The 19,605-nt window shown below is 45.7% G+C and overlaps 1 long non-coding RNA gene across 1 annotated transcript; it reads left to right on the forward strand.

Annotated features, from left to right (window-relative positions):
- Positions 1–461: 461 nt before the first annotated feature.
- Positions 462–18,792, forward strand: LOC125945912 (uncharacterized). The gene is made up of 4 exons (XR_007467207.1): positions 462–634; positions 3,130–3,272; positions 6,814–6,958; positions 18,683–18,792. It is a non-coding gene; the product is annotated as an uncharacterized LOC125945912 (long non-coding RNA).
- The last annotated feature ends 813 nt before the right edge of the window (positions 18,793–19,605 follow it).

Raw genomic sequence — 19,605 nt, forward strand, 5'->3', positions numbered from 1 at the left:
AGCATTTTGTGCTGCATTTATTCCCGGGATGTTTCCCATTACGTGCATGGCAACTGCAGCCGAGACTGCCAATTTTTCTGCGTTCTTTTACCATTTTACGAGTGACAAGTGAGAAGTAGCAGAAAGAATAGGCCCTCTAATCAACGTTCGCTAGGAAGGCAGCATGAAGACTTTTGTATCTGTCGAATGTTTTCAATCATGGAACTAACAATGCAGTTTTGCAGAACTGGTTATACCAAGAAAGCGTTTGGCAAGCAGATCTTGCACGGGTAAGTGAACCTGCTCGCGAAATGTAGCCTCCGCAGCTTCAAGTGAAAGTTTACGTGCTTTGTGTTTGCTGACGGGTGCCGCGTCACACTTGTCTTGATGGGCGTGTTGCACGCGGGGGCCCTGGCAACTGAGACAGGAATTCTGTGTTCTGCCTTCCTATGCTCAGCGTCGTCTACGGCAGAGCCATCGCTCGTAATCGAGTACGTCTTCGAGCTCGTGTTCGAGAGCCTGCATCATCGGGACTTGGCCTGTTCAGCATCTTGTGCGTTTGGCATCCCACTTACGACGAGCAGAATGCAGAGCAGCCGCCCGCATTGTGAATGAAAACCAGATTGCACTTCTCGGGTCTGAACGTGTCTATGTGGTAAGCTTCGCATAGCAGCATGCGTGCTTGACAACAGTTATTCTTGAATGCTGAATATATTGCAGTGCTTGAATGGGAATATTAAGGGAAACCTTCCTGCGACACAATTCTTCGGACGAATTTCCAAAGTGTAATAGCTGCGCGATGAACGCCCTGAGAAACTCTAAAAAGCACAATTGTTTTTGTCTTACCTCGCTGATAAACAAACAGTGGTTTCACTATATCGCGTGTATCTGACCTGACTGCTTAAATATGAGAGAGACCCGCCTTGGTTGCCTAGTGGTTATGGTGCTGGGCTGCTAAGCACGAGGTCGCGGGATCAAATGCCGGCCATGGCGGCCGCATTTCGATGGGGGCGAAACACATAAAACACCCATTACTTAGGTTTAGGTACACGTTCAAGAACCCCAGGTGGTTCAAGTTAATGCGGGGTGCCTCATAATCAAAGGGTGGTGTTGGCACGTACAACCCCACAACTAACAAACATATATATACATGTATTAGAGTGTATGAGAACTTAAGCACTGTTACTTCCTCCGGGAATATTTATTTAGTTCGTCTGGAACCGACCCATAAACTTCGTAAGATACCAGGTGTTTTCTTTTTTTAGCTGGACCCACTATTTTTTTTTATTGCCTGTGGCAGATACCACAATTCTATACATCCGGCTTAATTGCTGGATGAGGCGGCCAGTACTTCTCTACGAAATCAGAATACCTCATCGAGAAATTAAGATAATCACACCAATTAGGTGATTATTTAATATTTGCGGCAGATATTTCAATCTGTGAATTGCGGCCGGCTAGTTCGCGAGGCATATCCGCTTGGAACAAGTCGGTTGCACCAGTTTCGTGATATTAATTTTGAATGTGTCCAACGAAATGCAGTCGCATTCAATTTAGTAGCCGGCTTCAAGGCACCAAATATATTACTGGCTAATTAAGCTTGTGTTTCCATCTGACGTCTGTGTCACTCCACAAGAACTCAAATTGGAACCGTTTCTGGACGTGGATGCACCACCATGCGCGGTTTACACGAAGGCTAGAGAACGTTTTCTTCATGGATTCGGGACCAAAAAATTGTGTGTCATACAAGAAAGCAAATAGGTGGTATGCGTCATATAAATCAGTGTAATATTCAGCCGCTTACATACTTTCATGACTCAAAGTATGATGTAATCATTACATTCAAGGCATCACAGATTCGAATTTACTTCCTACTGAACACGCTAGTGACTGCAGCACGCCTCATGAGGCGGCGGCCAAAACCTTGAGTGTCGCATACTGGAAGCACCAAAGTTTGATGTAGCCTTGTGTGCTCAAGTTGTCATTGTAATATGGAAAGTACATATTCCAGTACAACGTTCCTCACTTTCCCAAGAGACATACACTTTATGCCTATTGGAATTCACTAAGTTGTGCCAAGCTGTCAACATGTTGCCACCGATTGCACGTGCTGCGGTGCATGTACGTAGAAGCCGTCCGGCGCGCAACAGTCCGGTATGCAACGTCACTGGACTGCTACAGTTTATTCTGAACTTGCATCAATATACAGAGCTAACTGGGTACATTGAAACAACTGCTACTTTGCATATTTTTTGTCATTAATCATCCTTTCCTTGTTCCCTGCGATGTTGCTTTGGTGCCTGCTCTCGTGGGGGGAGGGGTGCAGGGGCAATGTGCAGCTATGTCATTGGGTCACAGAGCATGGGCGTTGTATGTTCAAAATATCGGAATTAGAATGAAATACGACCCGATCGCATAGGTTTCATTTTGAGGTGTAAAACATATTTGAATTGTCAGCTTGAACAGAGCACGTTCTCGTAGCCGTCAATTGTAAGCCATCTGTCACTACTCATGGGCCAAGTGACGGCTAATTATCATTAAAGGTACGAAGCGACTTAGTGGCCGACGCGACATTAAGATGAGATAGAGAAATAAGCTTTAAGAATTAAAGCTGCGGGGCTAATTTAGAAAATATAATAATGTATCCATAGATTTCGCTTGCAGCTACAGAAGGACCGGTCGACAAGAAAAATCGTACCGCTTTTTTAGGGCATCTTCTTCTGCTTGTTGGTCAATATATGGCATGGTGTCTCTATACATTTGGAGCAAACTGCTTCGTCTTGTTGCATTTCGTCATTTTGTGTATGGAATTGTATACAGACTGAACGTTGGCAGAAAAACCAGGTATATTTCCTTTGATTTGCCGTTACTAATAGACAGGTTCGATCGTCTATCAAAATTGTAAGGCTGCAATAAAAATGCTCTTTGTAACGCTTTATTCAATTTACTATAAAACTATCTCTGGACTCACTTTTGATTGACCTTCCAAATGAGCTACATGTCAACGCCATCGTCAGCACACATTCTATCATTCTATGAATAAATATGATTTTAATCCATTCCTCGTTTACAAATGGGGGCAGCTCATTCAAGCGAATATCGCGCCCATGTTTACTGTGCTTCTGTACAGGTGATTAACATCCTTTTCAGCGAATCGTGCCAATCATCGGGCTTGGCGTGCTCCGCGTTCGCTGCCTCTGGCACCCCGCTTACGACGAGCCGGTAGCCGAGCAATGGTCCACGTAGCCAGCGACGACCAACCTCCGCTTCTGGATTCTCGTCGTGTCTATGGGGTAAGCTGCGCACGACGACATAGCTGAATGCACAGCAGTAATTCTGACTCTTGAAATGTTTCAAATACGTTTCCAGATAAACCATCCTTACACTATCAACTCGAATGTCGAATGATTCGTCAAGCGCTATCATTTCACAGAAATCTATGTCGTTAGCGTTTATAGCATGAGAGAACAAATATCTGCATATGAAAAAAATTCCTGCGTCCATGAATTTATTGGCGGCGACAGCAGCGGCTTTTGAGATTGAACGCAATTACCATTCCAACTGGAACTGCGGGTGCGGAATGTTTCATCCGGAGTACTCACACTCCAACAGTCGACCCCCACAGTGCATCATCCACATGAGCCAGAAGTGGAGCCTGTAAAACTGTCTAAGACTGAAAGCGGCGCACGAATTCCCAGGTATCATAGCTGCCCAATGAACGCCGTGCAAAGTTTGAAAAAAGCACCATTGTCGTCTTAACTCGCCGTAGCAAAGCAATACGGTTTAACTATGTGAATATACGGTGTGATCATATTTTAAGTTTTACAGTATTTTTAAAGATTCCTTGTGGCAGACAGCATAATTGTTGTCCTTGAGCTAGATTATTCTACAAAGCGGACATTACTAGCACGCGAAATTTAAACACATTTTCATCTAATTAACAGAAAATCATAAATTTACTTTGTAATAACATATCACAATATCATAAGAAGCAAACATACCACGACACCAAAGACAAAATAGGGGAAATTACTTGTACATACTAAGTGAAGTAAGGAAATGATAAACAAATGGATATGAAAAGGGATGAAAAAACAACTTGCCGCAGGTGGGGAACGATCCCGAGTCTTCGCATTACACGTGCGATGCTTTTACCAGTTGAGCTACCCCGATGCCGTTTTCCCGCATACTTTCTGTGGTATTTATATATTTTCTACTAGAACTAACCCTGGGAGTGTTTGCCAGCGCCACCAGACACAAACCTTGGCGGCGGATATGGAACATCATTTCTGCCGCAGGCGTCACGAGTACGTGATCATTTTGGGTGAATGCAACAGGTCAATAAACCCACATATGGTACCTGAAGGCATCGATGTTGCCGTATTCGAGATCCTCGTTATTTAATGAAAGAGAAGAGAGCCGAGGGGCCTGATTTTTAATATCATAAGAAGTCAACAATGACACCAAGGCCAACACACGGGAAATTACTTGTAAAGAAATTTATAATTATACATTTATAACTTATAAAGTATAACAATAAATCTGCAGGAATTACAAATAAATTATAAATAATGGAAATGAAGTATAGTGCGCCTGTAGTACGTACTGCCGAAGAACAGCTCCTCTGGAAGCCCATATTCACATAACGGAATGGCTGCGATTTTTTTACGGCGAAGCTGTCTATCGCCAGGGTTCTGAGGATTTTCGTTGTACGTCAACAAATCTGCGTGTGCAAAAACTCTGCTCACGAACTTGCTGCAAAGTCGCTCCATTCTATGCAAAAGCTTATACATCTGATCACTTGGACGTGCATTGTAGATTAGTGATCAATAGGCGCCATTTTCAAGATCAGTAGATCTCAGGTAGATAATAAGGATTTCTTCAAGATTTGCCGCTGTGCGACCCGCGTCGGCCATGTGTACGCTCGCACCGCCCACTCCTTGTCGTCGTTCAAAGCGCTTGCATGCTGTTTCCTTCCGCTAGCCCGGCGTGGCGGCCCCTTCACGATTGTCTACTTTTCGCCGGGTGGCGGTCCCGTCACGCGTATAGTTTCATCCGGCTCCCCCAGGCGGCGGCAGTCTTCCACGCGAATCTATGCCGCCGGTCAAGACCGCCGATCAAAATAAAAGTGTGTGTACGTGTGTCCTTGTTAGGATTTACCTCCGTCACCGCTCAAGATAAATAAAATTTGCTCATACCTTTGATCTAAATTCTGTGTAACCTCTATGCCGTGTGCTAAACTGCTTCGCTGGTAAAGCACCTTCTTCACAGAAGTGGAATGGCACGTGATTTTTTGATGACGTCGTATATTGATATCTGTATTTACGATATATCGGTAGTTGCTTCTTATATACTTGTTAAGTTCTCCATATTCACCGAGTCATACACAATTACACCGCCCACACGTCACAGTGACACAGTGAATATGACTGAACATGACGCCACGTATTCCACTCCCGCAGTTGTGACCGCATTCTTCTAGGGGATTAAATGAATATAAAATTACATAGATCAAATGCACATTTAGGCATCTATGCGGAGATAAATCTTAGGGAGCCTGGTAAAAAATTGACAGACACTTAAGTATCTTTACTTGATTTGAATGTGAAAGCATCTTGACTTTTCTAATTAATTGGTTACATCCATGATACCTGACGTCATACATTATCACATGTCCTTCACAACTCTGCCTTAATCCAGCTTGCTCTTATTTGTACCAACCTTAATCTACGCTGCTGATTTGTGGTAGCACTTGTTGAGAAAAACGCCGGTTTTGTCCTTCGTGGGATTTATACACCATTCGCGTTAATAAATTACATGCTAATTTCCTGAAGATAATAACGCCGACACTGCACAAAAGGGGAAAATGATGCGGTGTCCTTGTATCGTTTCCCGACCGCTTTTCAAGCGTTTTTTATTTATAAAAACTGACAAACCATCTGACGTTTGTATCCGCTTCATGAAATAAAGTTTAATGTGTAAGTGTGTTTAAGCAGACGAGCGCCCGCGACGTCAGCTTCCCTCTTTCGTACCTTTCCCCTGTGTCAGCGAACAGGTCCCGCTAGCCATAGAGTTCGTATGCAGCTAGCTAGCTACTTCAAGCGCCATGCGATGTGCCCATGCCGTTCCGCTCCCTCGATGTTCTTTTAATGCAAAGAATTCTTCTCCGAATCGAGTCGGCTTCCTGTATCTGGCTATCTTCGTTCGTTCGTTGACTTAGACACGTCCGTTGTAAACAGGCGCGAAATGTATTCAAGATGATGCACCACCGGAAATTATTGCTGGGTTATATCACCCCTGAAAACAACTAACCTTTGCTTCTAGCGCTCCATCGCTGCTGATTTAATTTAAAACACTAGACATAAGCAAAACGAAAAAGAGCGTCTCGGGTCGTTCGGGCTCCACTTTTGCGGCGCCGGTCAGCATTTAGTGCTGCATTTATTCACTCGATGTTTCCCATCACGTACATGGCAACTGCAGCCGAGACTGCCAATATTAATTTTCTTTTACCAATTTGCTAGCGAACAATGAGAAGTAGCAGAAAGAGTAGGCCCTCTAATTAACGTGCGCTAGGAAGGCAGTATGAAGACTTTTGTATCTGTCGAATGCGTTCTATGGTGGAACTAACAATGCAGTTTTGCAGAACTGGGCATACCAAGAAAGCGTTTCGTGAGCTGATCTTGCACGGCTAAGTGAGTCTGCTCGCGAAATGGCTCTGCAGCTCTGCAGCTTCAACGACGGTTTACATGCCCGCGTCGCACTTGATGGGCGTATTGCACGCGTGGGCCCAGACAACTGAAACAGGAAATTTTTGTTCTGCCTTTTCCTGCGCAGCGTCGTCCACTTCGGAGTCATCGCTTGTGCTCGAGTACGTCTTCGAGCTGTGGCACCCCACTTACGACGAGCCCATTGCAGAGCAGCCGCTCCTACAGTGGATGAAATTCAGCCTGCGATTCTGGGACCTGAACGTGTCTATATGGTAAGCTGTGCATAGCAGCATCCGTGCGCGACAACAGTAACTCTTGACTGCTAAATGTTTGTGATTGCTTGAATGGGAATACTAAGGGAAATCTTCCTGAGACACAATTCTTTGGACGAATGTCCAAAGTGCCATAATTGCGCGATGAACGCCCTGAGAAACTCCCAAATGCAACATTTTTTGTCTTAACTCACTGATCGACAAATGGCGGTTTCACTACATTGACATACATTTTACCTGACTGCCTAAATATGATAGTGTATGAGAACGCAAGCCCTGTTACTTCCCTCCGGGATTCATTCGGATTAGTTCGTCTGGAACCTATTCATAGATAATCTTAGTATCATGCCATGTGCTTTTCTAGCTACACCAAATTTCTAAAAAGTGCTTGTGGTAGATAGCAATAAGATAATGCCTAAATAAACAATGAGTTAATCACACTAAGTAAGGATTTATAAAATTACTTTACGGCACATATTTCATTCTATGAATTGTAGACGGTGAGTTAGCAAGATACGTCCACTTGGAACGAGCATTGAATCAGTTTCGCGATAATAATTTTCAAAGCGTCCAACAAAATGCATTGGCATTCCATTCATTTTTCTGCTTCGATGCAAAGAACAGCGTTTTCTTTAAAATGCAGTGGAACAACAACCCATTTTTACTGCGAATTGAACGGTGCAAATTTTGAAACCAATGCTATCCTCAGAATTCGTTCCAAGTCAATATGCTATATAAACTCACTAGTAACAGTTCGTAGATATAACATTCTAGGTATAACAGTTCAAGAGATCATCAGTAAAAGTATGGTATTTATTCAATAAAGCATTTTAATTTCTTGTAGAAGTAATGGCCGCCTCACGAGTAGTTTTGTTCAAGGGTGAGAATTGTGCTATTTGCCACTGGCAATTTTTTCTTCAAATCTAGTGCAGCTAAGGGAAACAGCCTATACACTCCTCTAACAAGAATATCGTGCTATGCGTCTTTGTACGTATGTTTTACAGTGCGCGCAAACGTGTCAGAATTATAGCACCATTTTCAACCATGCCTTTTTTCATCACGTCCAGTTTGTTCAGTTCGCTTTGGGGCGCTATGAAAATATTAAAGCGTTTGCAGTAATGGCAAGGTCAATCCAAATAGGTCGTGACGCTTCGGGCGACGTCAGCAAGGCTGGTTATGGGAACAGCGATTGAAGCGCCACCATGTGAAAAGAATATTGGGAAATAAAGAAAGCATTTTTTAAAACTAAAACGAGACAAATTTTGATTCATTCAACGAAACAAAATTGCTAATCATTTTTACATACGCGTGACGAGAAAATAAAGGACTACGCTATTTTACTTTTTCATTATCAAGAAATGCCGTTTTTCAGCGCGAACCATACGAAGAGGCGTTGACCCCACTATCACTTGCAATGCTATGCAGCTTTTGAAGTGTGTAGACAGGCGCGCTAGTAAAGTTCACCTGTTACTCACACGTTGGGTTGTTTTGCTTGTCGACGTTTGTCTGAATTTCGTGGCGCGGGTAGTTTCAGCCTTTCTTAACTTGTTCAATCAAAAGTTGTGAGCTACGACGGCCATATAATTGTTTACCTTAGCTGATTTCGTGCGGCAGCGTTGGCCGACGGGCTTGGCCTCCGACGATGGGAATAGTCCTCCACGCCCAAAGCTTTTGTCGGCCTCTAAAGAAAGTATGTTCTGTGCAGCGGTGCGATTTCGACACCGGTACGGCTGACCTTTTCCTGTATCGCTTTCCCCGTTGAAAGCTTGAAACATCTCCAAGTCGAATGGCGGGGCATTTGAATATACAGCTCTAATGGCAGGCCTCGAAAACAAATTTTGCGCCTTTGAGAACACAATGATGTTAATTCTGTTTCTAACGGATATGGCGTCACATTAGTTTTTCTTCCGCCAGAAGAGTTCCCTCGTCAGATAGATCGCGCTAAGCCCCATGAACCGCTGATTAACCGCCATGTTTTGAACGTATGGGCTTCTATGGAAATTTCGCTACCAGGTCTATTGACCTTGGCAGTGGTGTTACCCACGTAACAAGCCAAAACCCACAAGGGTGGAAAAATGTTTGGAATTGACATAATAAAATTGCCTGAAAGAATTGCTACATATAGTGAAATCAACCAAAATTGCACGTAGCGCCATTATATCTACAACATTTATTATAACGCTGGATCAAACCTTCCCTTCACATAGCCAGTAGTGACGTCACTAGGCTAGGGGTAGGAGGATTTTTTCGGATGCAGATCTTAGAGGGCTACAACTGGGCAGTGAAAGCTGGCTAATAATTGTTCGCCAAAGTAGCGAAAAGGCGCCGGGCGTCTTTAGCCCTTTGGCTGAGGGGAGGGCGGCAACCCTAGAGAGGCTACATCCAACAACTAGCTTGTGTTCCCATACTTTTTCTAGACAAAATACAGCTACATTTATCGGCCTTGGATTAACACGACAAACATTCCTTCCTTTTTGTTTGGTTTGATAGGGAGAGAGAGGCTAAATGTTTAACAATTTTACTACTTTGAAATGTGCTGCAGCACTAGAGATTCTCCTGTCCGATGGCATAGTTACATCCAACATACAGAATATCGAAGTTTTATAGATGCAGTCCATAACATAGCTCATAACTAGAGTGTACTAGACAATGGTCTAGTGGGCCGAACAGCGCTCTCGCGCTGAGCCGCCGCGTCTCGAAAAATTGTGCGAGGGCGCTGCTAGCGAACTGGATTGGGGCGGAGACAAACTCCGCGGCATATTCAACATACTTTCGCTGCGGGTGCCGAGGCCAATTGCGCATAGTACGCTCTAGAAATAGTGCTTTATTTCAACTGCAAATTTATGTTTACACCATTTTGCCAAAATATACATTGAGGCATGGATTATACAACGCCTCGTCTTCAATTTTGCTGTCGCTGTCAAGCGCGTCGTCTGCTAGCGAGCACGCGTTCGCGACGCGGACGCTGGCGGACGCCTAGTTTTTCTCGCAGAACGTCAGTGCAGTACATTTTTTTATATTTTATTTGCTTTGGTGCGCCCATGACTTTTGACGGCGGGTATCAAATGTAGTTTTCGCCACGGGAAGTGCTGTTTTTACCACTGTCTTCTAAAAGTAACTGGTATCATTCCAACATGAAGCTACGTAAGAAAATGTTATTATTAATATTGTGTCCTTTCACGCGCGCTGCTCATTGGTGGATATTGATCAGGGACAATGATCGCAGAAAACATTATTTAGAGTGAAATAAACTAGTTAACTGCGTAGCGCGAACAATGACCAATGTATGTCTAGGTAATTAAATGAAATTGTACATAGACATAAATATTCACGATATATTTGTAAGGGGAAAAATAACATATATTCAAAATGCATTAAATGAAAAAGTGAGAACTGTCGACCGGAATAAGCGTACGTGTGTGCAGTAAGACATTTATCAGTGAATACTGCACATAAAACTTTCATTTGCAGAAATAATACTCATAGCAGGCAAAACCATCGTATAAATAAATAAATAAATATATATATATATATATATATATATATATATATATAACATGCAGGTGCTGTTTATTAACTGCGCGACGCCGAATAGTCGTTTCCGTTCGAATGTAACGCATAACAGCACTTTTGAAGTCTCAAAGGTGAGGGACCGATGCAAGTGAGGACTGTTATTCCGAATGATTGTGCTGCCGTAGAGTCGTGGCTATAGGCTCCGTACAGTGAACAGGCGGCGCTGCTGCGCAGCAGCGGTGGCGCGATGCTCAGCGTCGCATGCGGCGGGCGGCGCGAACCTGGGAAGGGGGGAAGACAGCGAGATTTCGGAACTACGTATACACGCCTCCGAAAGCCGCACGTATATCCGCGATCCGCTTTCTTTTTTTGTGCGTGTGTGTACGTGAAAGTACAAGCGTGGCCCTCTGTGACGGCACAAATAGTTTTTGCGGGGTTCAGGCCTATTAAAGGAATAGACGATTACTTTCACGGTGCAGCGTTAACCAGCGGAGACAAGCTCTACGCTGCTTCGCATGTTGCTTTTGTGAAAGACGGCGTGGACGTTCACGCGAAGTGCCATTCGCAACAGGGAAACCAAGTATACGACGTCATCCTTCACGTGAGTAAAGCTTACTGTTATACTAAAATTGAAGTCACTAAACTGGCACCCTGAAAACGTGACACCCTGAAACCGATTTTTAATCGACGCCTCACTGTTGGCAATGCATGCCTCATTTCGCTCCGGCGCGTTGTACGCCGCGGCCTATCATTTGATGCCCCTGTCACACTGTTACTTTAGATTGTCATACAGCTCGATCTGGACCGCGTGCAGCTACACGCTCACTCGTAGGCTGTCGTCAGCACAGTCATGTCGAGTGAGCTAAACGATTCGGATTGTTGGATCGTGTGGCAGTGACCATGCTATCCTCGTTGACTCGTTTAGGACTCAATCGGAGCCACCTGCTGCGCTGATAAACGAGATTTATTAACTAGGCGATCTTAATTTACATGACGCGAATGTTCGTTCTTCATCATGTACAATGATCGAGGCTCATTAGGCCCCTTTCACGAGATACGATATCGCATGCGAATTCCTTTCCTTGCATACGCGCTTTGCTTTTACGATGATACATCGCAAATGTATATCACAAGAAAAATCGCACCATGTGAAACCGTGCCTCTCAAGCACCAGCGGCCGAAACGAGGATCGTCGAATTAGTGCTCGCCAGCACAAAATAGGTTTCCTTGGCATAAAATATTGCTCATCGCACATGCCAGTGCTATGCTGATCATACCGAATGCTAAGACAACGGCAAGCAGTCGTCAAATCAGCAAAGTCGTGACAAATTTCTTTTAAATGTTCAGCAGCTGGCCATGGCCGCTGGCGTCGCACAACGAGCTGTGCAACGCACATGTGTAGCATGCTTTACAGAACAAAACCTTCTCACAAATATCAAAGAAGCTGACTTACTTTACTCTCCTCACAGCTGCGATCCATTTCTTTCGCCGTTCGATCTCATAAGACTTGCCAGGAAACCTGTACAACTTTATCCCGGGCTGGCCTTCGTGGTTGTGACAGGCCTTTACGCAGCAGTATCACCGGTTCCACTTGCCTTTTTTTTTTTTTTTTCACCTCCGACGCTTGCCGATGAAGCGCATGCCATTGCACCGTTGCAAGACGTATAAAAAATAAGGAGGCTGGTGAACAAAGCAAAACGGCTTCAACCGTGGCCGAGACTAAATGTAGCGCGCGGGAAAGAACACTCATCGAGCCGGCCGAGCTGCGGCGCCCACTTCCCAACACTGTTGCGTCGCTGCGCCAGATGGCGCCAGAGCAGCCGCAAACTCGACTGTACGGAGTCTATTGCGCAGAGGCGCAGTTCCTGAGAATATTAACGCATGGGTGTTAATAACTCCTGCCTAACAAATTCCTAGCTGTCATTCAATATGAGCGCCCCGTTTTGGGGCAGCCTGTAAATCTGCTAACTTATTCAGACAAGAAAAACGTTTTTTGAGTCTCACCATGTTTGCAACCCATTAAAACTGGGTACCCCATGCGGTACCACACTTATCTTCTTCAACGAACGCAGCAGGCATGCCTTTCCTTTAATTGTTTCATTATCGTCGTTACGATAGTGCACCGGATAACGGAAAGCAGCCGTTTTTAATATACAAGCTGTTGAGTTTAACGGTCACACATTTGGGAACGGCATTACATTTATGTACGAAATATAGGATAAGCGCAACATGTTTTTCTCGGAAATCAGACTCTACAATAATTTAGTTTTACTCCCCTAGAAACGCAGAAGAACGCAGCCACCTACTTAATTTTTTTGTAATTTAAACAAATTCTTGGATTTTACGTGGCAAAACCACGATATGATCATGAGGCACCCGGTTTAGTTCTCACCACGTGGGGTTCTTTAACTTGCACCTAAATAGAAGTACACAAATGCTTTTTTTTTCATTTCTTTCCCATCGAATTCCGCGACCTGTATTGAACCCGCGAGCTCCAGTTTAGCAGCGCAACGTCGTATCCACTATATAGCCACTAATTAGGCTACCGCGCCAGCTTTTTTTCTTTCGGTCTTTCGTTCTTTTTTTTGTGAAGTATTTATTGCCTGGAAAACAAAATTTCCACGTTCGGCTTACGGACAAAGATTAGCATATAGCATGGCTAACAAACTGTTTTCGGCGCTCGAGGTCCGACCACAATAAATGACTCCGTAACAATTACTCCGCATACTGTTTCGCGAGGACGGCAGAAACTTGAATTGAATGCGGCGTTGCAGTTTATTTTTTCCTATAACTAAGCTTCCCGTAAATCTGAGTACGAGGCGCCGGATGGGGCAGATATGTTTTGCTTGTTTGAAGCGGCAAGCAGGAAGGTTACATATGTTCCTCCGTCTGCGCTTCGCGAGACCTACTGATGGAAAACTATATGCGTATACAATACACACGAGAGATACATGCTGCTTGAAGAATGAGAAAAATAGTAGTTCTCCAAACGGGAACCGTACAATAACGTAGTAGAATGAAAGCCGACACTGCGGCCGCAATGCACGCGCTATCACCGAGCGGCATTAAAAAATAAAATAAAAAAAAGAGTAGGAAATAAATTTATTCTTAAGGCATAAATACATGTGATATGCAATTGTCAACACCATCTGAGCGGTCTGAACGCAAATACCAGCGCTCGAAGTAGTAGGAATGACCCTGCCGAGCTGTATAGCCAGCAGTTTCCAACGGCGCGTCCTTGATGCGCCCAATCCACTTCGATCGCAGCGCCGCCACAGTATTTTTCCATGTCGGGCGCCTCACTGCAAAGCATGCACCGCCCCAGCCGCTCGTCCCACTCGACCGCATTCTAGAACACTGTATTCATAACATACAGTCATGACAGAATGAAGGAATTGCGGGTGCGTTTCTGAAGGCCAAACTACGTGCGTGCGGGCGCGTGAGAGCTCGCGCCCCCGCGCCTTGCGTTTGCGGTGCCTCGCGAGTAATGGCTGTTTGAACCTACAAGACGCGCGCCAGCGCGCTGCCTACTTGGCTCGCATTTTGGTCTTCGTAGACATTGTTTTGTCTTGTGCCTTTGACACTCAAGGACAAATATGACACCAAAATTTTGATTCTAATATACCAGTACGGCGGTTTAAGAAATGCTGTAGCAAAAGAGTAGGTAGATACGACAATGTGTTCCCATCGGCGAGCTTGCCCAGCTCGTTTACTGCTACGCCAAAACTGCAAGCATCGAGGCCACAGAAACCCAATCCATTGATGCACAACCCCGCTTTTCGTTTTTGTCGCAGTGACGGGCGGAGGAGTGGATGCAAATAAATAATGGATTTCTTCGGTAGAAGGTGACCTTCACCTTGCGCAGGTACAGTAGACCGGTTCTTTAAGAGTACCGCGCGAGCGTGGACTGGCCTAAAGCCCCTGGAAAAATAATGTGGGCAGCTTGCACTAGTGGTGCAAGGCCAGAGTAAACAGCGTAGTTTCTTCGACCTAGCTTCTTCGATGTTTTACTAGGCTAGGCTAAGTTTTGCTAGGAAATGCAAGGTGCTGCTAGGCAGGGTATTCCGAATCGGCTCGCTGCCGACGCGCAGATTCTCGCTTTGCCGCGCGACGCGCTTCACGATGAGCGGATTATTATTCGGGTGTCCGGATCTTCATTGGTCGTCCCATGGCAAGGCTACATGTACACGCCACAGAGTCAACGAGAGTTCGGCAGCCGTCGCGGCGGCTCCGAGCTTTTATCTCCCGGTGACGTGATGACTAAGCTCAGCCTCCACACTTGCCGGGCACAGCTAGAGAAAGCCCACACAGCCCGCGAACCGTGTTGGCGCGCAGTCACATCACGCTTTTTGGCTCCGCCTGCGCGGGGGAGCGAGGATGTTCTGGCGGGAGTCGGAGTTCTGGTGAGGTCACGTGATCCCTCGGCGGGCGCGTGGTGTCGGTGTGGCTAGGCGAAGCATGTACGTGGTAGCTCGGAAGGGCGGCGTGAAGACCTCGGCGAAGCGATCGTATGCCTAGGCGAAGTGGTGGAGCAGCTATGCCAGATGGTTGCTAGGCGACGCGAAGTGACGTCATGGCTATACGGAGCAGGTGCGCGGTCGTGGCAGCTGGCGCGGCGGCGGAGGAGCATTGCCGAAGCTAGGCGAAGCGAGGCGCAGTTGTGACAAGTGGTTGCTAGGCAACGTGCGGGGACATCATCGCCAGGCGCAGTTTCTGGTCTATGCTACGTAATGCAACAAAGAGCTTAAACAGCTCCGCTGTTAAAAATGTCGCAGGTTCACGCTAAAGGCGAAGCATCTATCGCGATAGCAAAATTCGTAAAGAGCTATACGGAGAAAGGATAGTAGTTTTATCAGCTGTATAATCTTGGAGATGTAGCAGCACCAGCAACGTGCAAAACTGTTGTCGACGCTGTCGGCGTTTTTCCTGCGTTCGCACCGAACGCGCGTGGCGTTGGTGACTGTTGCCGGTGCCTTTGGGGGCGACTATGAGGTTTTAGACGAGATCAGAACGGGAAACTCGTCGAGCAGCGTCGGAAATCCTTGCCACCTTCTCGCCTCGCAACCTTTTATATAAATACGCACTTGGTGCCGCAGCTGAACCTTCCCTCCCTCCCTACCTACCTTTCCCCCACAGCCTTTCGCGCGACGGAAGAAGTCATGTTTGCTCTCTCTCTCTCTCTCTCTCTCTCTCTCTCTATATATATATATATATATATATATATATATATAGCGATTGTAAAGAGGAAAGAGGCAATGAATTCTGCAGCCCATCAGGGAGCACGGCGCAGAACGCGCGTTTGCTCCCCGTGAAAGCGCGCGAGGTCACTCGCACATACAGCATACGGCGCGCGGCGATGATTTCATCGCCGTTGACGTCATACGGAACCTCACGGCTGATGGCAGCGCCGACGGTAGAATTTCACTTGGAGTGTCCATATGATTGCTATCGCAATAAATCTAAGGTATTGCCAACTGTGCCCCTTCGCCTCTGCTTCCGCTCCTAGTAGCTGCAGCAGCGCCTCTTTGGTGTCCCCAAGGAAACTACGGACGCGACAGCCACGAGCGAGCTCCAATGACGCGCGCTACCTATAGCGTGGGAGCTGCGTCTTCGGCGTCCATCGTTGCCTTGGTGCGTGTGCTGCATCGCATAAAGTAAACAACGCAAAAGCGAGTGGACATTCAGTATGACCTCTTCTCGATCTTCTAAAAACATAGTGCGTCACGTTTGTAACCGTGCGACTTTTCAGCGCCGCCGAGCTTACCCGGATGTCCATTTCCAGCGCAGTGGTGCTGCCTTCAGGAGCCTCAACACTGAGCGCGTCTGCATGCAAACACACTCGGGTCCGGCTCTACTTGCTTACGGAGATGGTTTTTGCCAGTAGAAGCGTTTTGCTGACTTAAATGTTTTATAAATCACTTCCGTGACACGGTGTACCCCTCAAATGCTGAAGAAGTCGTAACCGCACCATCAACATGACCTTCTCAGGTTAAAGACCCTGAAAAAATACGTTTCTTTTTCAGAGGCTCTTTGTCATAGATTCAAACACACTGCAAACACTTCTGTTTATTGGCTCATTGAATAGCGCATATTTTTACACTTTCTGGCACAACACAATTCGCGCCCTTTGCGTCTACATACATTCCATTGTCGCACTCAACGTTACCTTTTCACATTTTTCCTTGTCTCGAACCTCTCCCACTTCACCACTCCGAACTGCACAGCTGGGGTGTGCCCTAGCTGGATAACTGCACAAGCCAATATTTCCAGCCAAGCGCCATGCTACACGGGCTTCGCAGCTCAACTAACTTGATCTAGAAACTACAAAACGCACGAGAGATGAGGTACCCGCACACTGACACGAATGGCTCTACTTTAGTTTTATTTTTTTCCAGGGGCTTTACATTGGCCAACCGGCCAGCGCCTTCTGACGGCGCAAAGCGACGGGCAGCAAGAGTAGCGCATGCGCACGAGGTTCACTCGAAGCGGAAGTTTGATCTGCTAGGCTCTTCCCACCAGCACTACGCAGCCCTGACACTATTAATTCGGTGCAAGCTTGCCAACTTATTGGAGGTAGAAGGAACTTCTTTCTCAGGCTTCTGTCCATCTTTAAGCATGAAATGCTTATAGCTCCCGTTGTCGGCGACCTTCAGGTGAACTAGAGCCAAAAAACAGAGCCGTTATCCGGCCACTCAAACGGACTCAAACGAGAACATCCGGGCATCGTTGCGAGAACAAAACAAGATCATCCGGCCAACCAGTCAAAACGTACGAAAATGTGGTCTCTGGCCCCCAACCCTTTGTACAGGACCGCATTACACAAGCTGGTTACTGCCAAAACAACTTACAAAAATATTGCTTCCGATTTCTTCCTAATGTTTGTTCACAATATGACTTAAGCTTTAACTTCTAGTACGCTGAAGTCTTATTTGTCATTTCCAATAGCGACGTGTAAAAGGCAAATACAGGGCACCATACACTTGATTGTCATCTGTTGGCGCTGAGACAGGGTTGCCTGTGCTCTCTTCAACGCCAGCGGTCCGTGAGTTGGCCGCACCTTTGCAGCCGACCACTTCGACGCGACAAGAAGAAAAGGTGGCACCACAGGCAGCAAAAGACGCCATACGGCAGCCATTTCATGCTTACATCTACTCTCGATTACGGCCGAGTCACTGCATCACAAATGAAAACTGTATGCTCAACGAACATTGCGGACCCTCCGATGAATCTACAAAAAACGTTACCACGAGCAACACGCATATTTAGCTGCAGCTGCAGCATGGGGGCAAAAGCGTGATGTTGATGCTATTGCTTTTTTATGTCCACGAAAGAATAAAAACTCGTGAAGGCTTCACGCAGTGAAGATGTGACGGTGGATGGAAGGACACTGTCTGAAAGTGGAAGATGATGAATAAAAGCAGTGCTTAGGCGACCATGTTTATCGGCGTCCGCCACCACCTGCTCATATGATTTTTATATTCGTGTGTGAAGTCGACTTCTTAGAGGGCGACGTGTTGCATTGTGATTGTGTCGTAAAACGTGGGCGTGCACTTATCGGACTTTGAAAGAAGTCCGACTCGATTCCATATGCGTCTTTTTGAGATGTAAAACTAATTTTAATTGTCAGCTTGAACAGAGCGCGTTCTCATAGTCGTAAATGGTGCGCTATCCGACACTACTCATGTGCGAAGGGGCTGCTATTAATCATGCAAGATACAAAGCAACCTAGTGACTGACGCGACATCGTGATGATATAGGCAAATAGAATAAAAAAGAAGAAAGCTGTAAGGCTAATTTAGCAAAGAAGAATGTCTCCTCAAATTTGGATTGCAAATACATAAGGACTGGTAGACAAAAAACTCGCACCCCTTGTACAGCTCATCTTCTTGTGCTTGTTGGCAACTATATGGCGTGATATCTACACAAATCCGTTGTAGTCTACTTCGTCTCGTAACATCTCGTCATTTTGTGCATGCAATTGTATAGAGACTGCTTGGAGGGAGAAACAGTTAGGAAGTCTATTTCGTTTGATTCCTTCCATTTCTTTTGACTAATTAACAAGTCCAATCGTCGAACAAAATTGTCAGGCTGCGAAACGAATGCTCTCTGCAAAATTTTACTCAATTTAGGTAGCAGGAGCTTGCGCACAGGTGACCACCTAAGCCCAACTTCCACCTAAGCTTCTGTACAGGTGACCAACCTCCTTTTCAGAGCTAGACCCCTGCCGACCATCGAGCTTGGCTTGCTCCGCGTCCGATGTCTATGGCACCCCACTTGCGACGAGCCCGTTACCGAGCAATGGACTACGTAGCGGGCGACGGCCAACCTCTGCTTCTGGACCCTCCTCGTGTCTATGGGGTAAGCTGCGCATGACAGCATCGCTGGTGCACAACAGTAAATCTCACTCTTGAAATGTTTCAATCAAACACGTTTCGAGATAAATCATCCTTACACTTTCGTCTCAAATGCTTCCTCAAACGCTATCATTCCAACGACGACCTAGAGAAGAAGAAACGCACACCACATCGACTGTGGCGTGTGTTTCTTGTGCTCTGGGTCATTGTTCTTGCACTGTTTTCACCTTTTTTGTTCATGCTTAACCAACTAGCTCAGCGTCACAGACTTCTGCAATTTATCGCCAAGCATCCGTGGCAGCCTGAAATGGCGTACAGTTGGGATACATAATTTATGATGAGAGGAAGAGATTTCTCAAATCCTCAACGTTCAAACGCAATGAAGTCCAACGTTTACAATGCGTTTGGTCATGTTGTGATATCTCTCAGAATTGAAATCTTGGCTTGCGCGAGTAAATTCATACTTGGTAACCATTTGGCAACATATTCACACTTCGTATTTAGCTGGTTTTCTTAGTTGTTCCACCTAGAAATAAGTGTGGTTGGGAATTTCATTCAGTGGCCCCTAACAATTTGAGTTATTAAGTAGAACCGGAGTAATTATTTTAAGGCGATAGAAACATTATGAAAGTTTTTTCCTTGCCTTATACGGCCCGGTTGATGAGCAGCTCATTTTCACCCCTATTCCGGCCTCTTTGCGGGAGATTTTATGCATTTACCGTATTTTCAAAGGTGGATTTGAGATTTATGTTCTCTGGCGCGGGTTGTTCTCAAGCAATG

Source organism: Dermacentor silvarum, chromosome 5 (genome assembly GCF_013339745.2).
Source record: "Dermacentor silvarum isolate Dsil-2018 chromosome 5, BIME_Dsil_1.4, whole genome shotgun sequence".
Classification (NCBI taxonomy): Eukaryota; Metazoa; Arthropoda; class Arachnida; order Ixodida; family Ixodidae; genus Dermacentor; species Dermacentor silvarum.